Below are 3,390 nucleotides of genomic sequence, written 5' to 3'. Positions count from 1 at the left end.
ATCTCTCTCTCTCTCTCTCTCTCTCTCTCTCTCTCTCTCTCTCTCTCTCTCTCCTTCCTATCTGTTGTCTCTCTTCTATCTGTCTTTCACTCCTCTCTCTTCTCTCTTTTGTCTCTCCTCTCTCTATCTCTCTGTATCTCTCCTCTCTTTTGTCTCTGTCTTTCTATCTTTGTCTCTCTCTTTCTCTCTGTCTCTCTAACTTTTTCTCTATCTCTGTGTCTCTCTCCTCACCCTTAGGCATCCCATCTAGTCCGAAGGCTATACTAATCCCCCCTATGCTCATGATTTACAGATGTACATGTCTGGCTTATTTGCTGTGCTCCAGGCCCATGGTTTCCAAACTGTCACATGAACTTTCACTAATGCCTCAATCTCAACATGTCCAAAATTTAACTCATCAGAAATGTTGGTTTAATTGAAACCAAATTCCCTTAAAAAACTGCGATTCAGTTCAGAGATACATGGAAAGATTTCTACAAAGTGATGCAGAGTTGAGAAACTGGAACCAAGAGAGCAGTATTGCCATGGCTATGGTAACGTAAATAAGACAATCCTAAATTTCTGCTCAACTCCAATTAATTTCAATGACCAATCATGGTCTCAAAGAAATAAGGAGGAAACACATCTTCCTCCTCTCTGTAGTAGAAATGGGAAGTTATGGGTAGAAGTGTGGAACGTTGTACATATCATCAATTGTGGTCACTTTTTTCTCAAATTTTGTTACCACCAGGATTCAGTTGGGGGTTATATATTGGGAAATTATTCTGATATTTTTTAAAGTAATATAATTTGGTTTAAAAATAAGTTTTATTGATATACTTTGTGTTTATATGATCTACATTTACCAATGTATAAGACCCATCATCCCTTGGAATGCAGACCTAAAAACCAACATTTCAAAGAAGTCTGACATCTATTCAGTGTACCACACCCATTGTCCCCCACCTCAGCAAAGAAGCAGGGGGAGGTCCCCCCTTTGGGCGTCATGCTTTGTCATTGTTCATTATGTAGCACTCATTTCTGATTATCTTATTTTCCTTTTGGTTCCACTCCCAATATTCTAGGAAGGATAATGATACATTGAAAATTATTCAGAACAGGTCTTTCTCCCTTCCTTTTATTTCTTTCTCTCACTTTTTTTTTGAGACTGAATCTCCCTAACTTGCCTAGGCTGCAAATGCAGGGGTCACTCTGTCTTTTGCCTCTTTTTGCATCCCTGGATATTAGCGCAGGGCATGGGCACAAAGTAGGTAATTAATAACCTGGGCAGATTTGCCTCTCTGGACTGCTTTGGCAGTCTAGTGAAGCCTAGAGACCCCCTTCTCGGGATGTTTTTAAATGTATAAAATAAAATCCATAGTATTAAAAGGAAATTGAGATTTTTTTTAAATCCACAGATACACCTGAAATCTATCAATAGACCCTTTAGGGGTCCATGGACCCCAGAATAAGAACTCTTGGTCCAAAAGAAGATGTTCACAATAGTGAAGGAACTGAAGACTAGGATGTTAAGGTTGGAGAGACCAGGGCTCTTTTTTTTCTTTTATTGTATTCCTCAGTTACATGTAGATAAACATTTTTAACATTTTAGAATTTTGAGTTTTTTGAGTGCTGAATTCTCTCCCTTCTTCTCTTCCTCCTCTCCTCCTCCCTGAGAAGGCAAGCAATTTGATAGAGATTATACATGTGCTACCGTGTAAAACATTTCTGTATCAGCCATGTTGCAAATGAAAATACATACCAAAAAACAAACAAATCCCAAGAATAATAAAGTAAAAAAGTATGCTTCCACCTGCAATCAAACACTATCAGTTCTTTCTCTGGGGATGGATAGCATTTTTCATCACAAGTTTTTTCAACACAAGAACTGTCTTGGATCATTGTATTGCTGAGAATAGCTAAGTCATTCACAGTTGATCATTGTACAATGTTGCTGTTCTCCTGCTTCTGCTCACTTCATTTTGCATCAGTTCATGTAAGTCTTCCCAGGTTTTTCTGAAAGTGTTGTTTGTCATTTCTTACAACACAATAATAATTCATCACTATACCACAACTTGTTTAGCCATTTCCCACTTTGATGGGTATCTCTTCAATTTCCAGTTCTTTGCCACTACAAAAGGAACTGTTATAAATATTTTTTAACATATCAGTCCTTTTCCTTTATTTTTCCTTTTTAAAAAAGCTCTTTGGGATATAGACCTAGTAGTGTTATTGTTGGGTCAAAAGGTATGTACAGTTTTATTGGTCATAGTTCCAAAGGGCTTTCCAGAATGGTTGGATCAGTTTTAAAATTCCACCAATAATGCATTAGTGTCCCAATTTTTCCATATCCCCTCTAAAATTAATTATTTTCCTTTTCTGTCATATTAATCAATAGGTGTGAGGTGGTACCTCAGAGTTGTCTTAATTTGCATTTCTCTATAGTAGTGATTTAGAGCATTTTTTCATATGATCATAGTTTGATTTTTCTTCTGAAAATTGTCTGCTCATATCCTTTAACCATTTCTCAATTGGGGAATAAATCATATTTTTAAAATAAATTTGGCTCAGTTCTCTATATATTTGAGAAATGAGGCCTTTATCAGAGAAATTTGCTGGAAAAATTTCCCCTAGTTTCCTGCTTCCCTTCTAATCTTGGCTGCATTGGTTTTGTTTGTGCAAACCCCTTTTTAATTTAATGTAATCAAAATACAGCTCTCTCTCTCTCTCTCTCTCTCTCTCTCTCTCTCTCTCTCTCTCTCATTTGGTTATAAATTCCTCAGTAGGGCTTTCTAATGGGCCATTCTGTGCAAGAGAGATTATGGGGCGGCCAGGTGGCTCAGTGAGTAAGATCACCAGCTCCAGTGTTGGAAGACCTGGGGTTGAATCAAGGCTCAATTACTTAGCACCGCACCCAGAAATAACTGGCTGTGTAACCTTGAGCAAGTTACTTAACAACAATTGCTTAAAAAAAAGAGAGAGAGAGAGAGACATTAGATTATTTCTGCTTGGCCCTGCAGAGCAGAACAAGGAGGACTGGGTGGAGAAAGCTGCAAGGGAGCCAGTTTTTTGCTTGAGAAATTTACCAGTGGAGCTGGATCCTCAAGAAGAAGCTGGACAACCATTTATCAGGAAGGTTTTAGAATGTTTTATTCTTGTGCATGTCGACATGGAACTAGGTGACCTCTGAGGTCCGTTAAATATCAGGCATCTGGTGAATATGTGCTGGTAAAAAAGATTCCTGGGGGACAGTGATCCAGCTGGGACTCTAGGATTCTTTGTTTCCTTCGTTCTCTTCCAAACGAATGGTTTAAAGTAGAAGATTTCTAAGGCCCTTCTAGTCTAGCCCATTGGATGTTCTCCATCTTCTTCTTCTTCTTCTTCTTCTTCTTCTTCTTCTTCTTCTTCTTC

At 38.2% G+C, this 3,390-nt stretch overlaps 1 long non-coding RNA gene across 1 annotated transcript in view; it reads right to left on the bottom strand.

Moving 5' to 3' along the window:
• Positions 1–1,521: 1,521 nt before the first annotated feature.
• Positions 1,522–3,390, bottom strand: part of LOC138154208 (uncharacterized) — a 37,746-nt gene continuing 35,877 nt past the window's right edge. Inside the window, exon 3 of the long non-coding RNA XR_011166573.1 lies at positions 1,522–1,651. This is a non-coding gene — a long non-coding RNA (uncharacterized lncRNA). The remainder of the gene's footprint in view (positions 1,652–3,390) is intronic.

Source organism: Petaurus breviceps, unplaced genomic scaffold (genome assembly GCF_028583685.1).
Source record: "Petaurus breviceps papuanus isolate PSGF00001 unplaced genomic scaffold, PetGlider_PUasm1.0 91041, whole genome shotgun sequence".
Taxonomy (NCBI): domain Eukaryota; kingdom Metazoa; phylum Chordata; class Mammalia; order Diprotodontia; family Petauridae; genus Petaurus; species Petaurus breviceps.
Note: the sequence above shows the minus strand (reverse complement) of the source record. Positions and strands in the feature narration are given on the sequence as shown.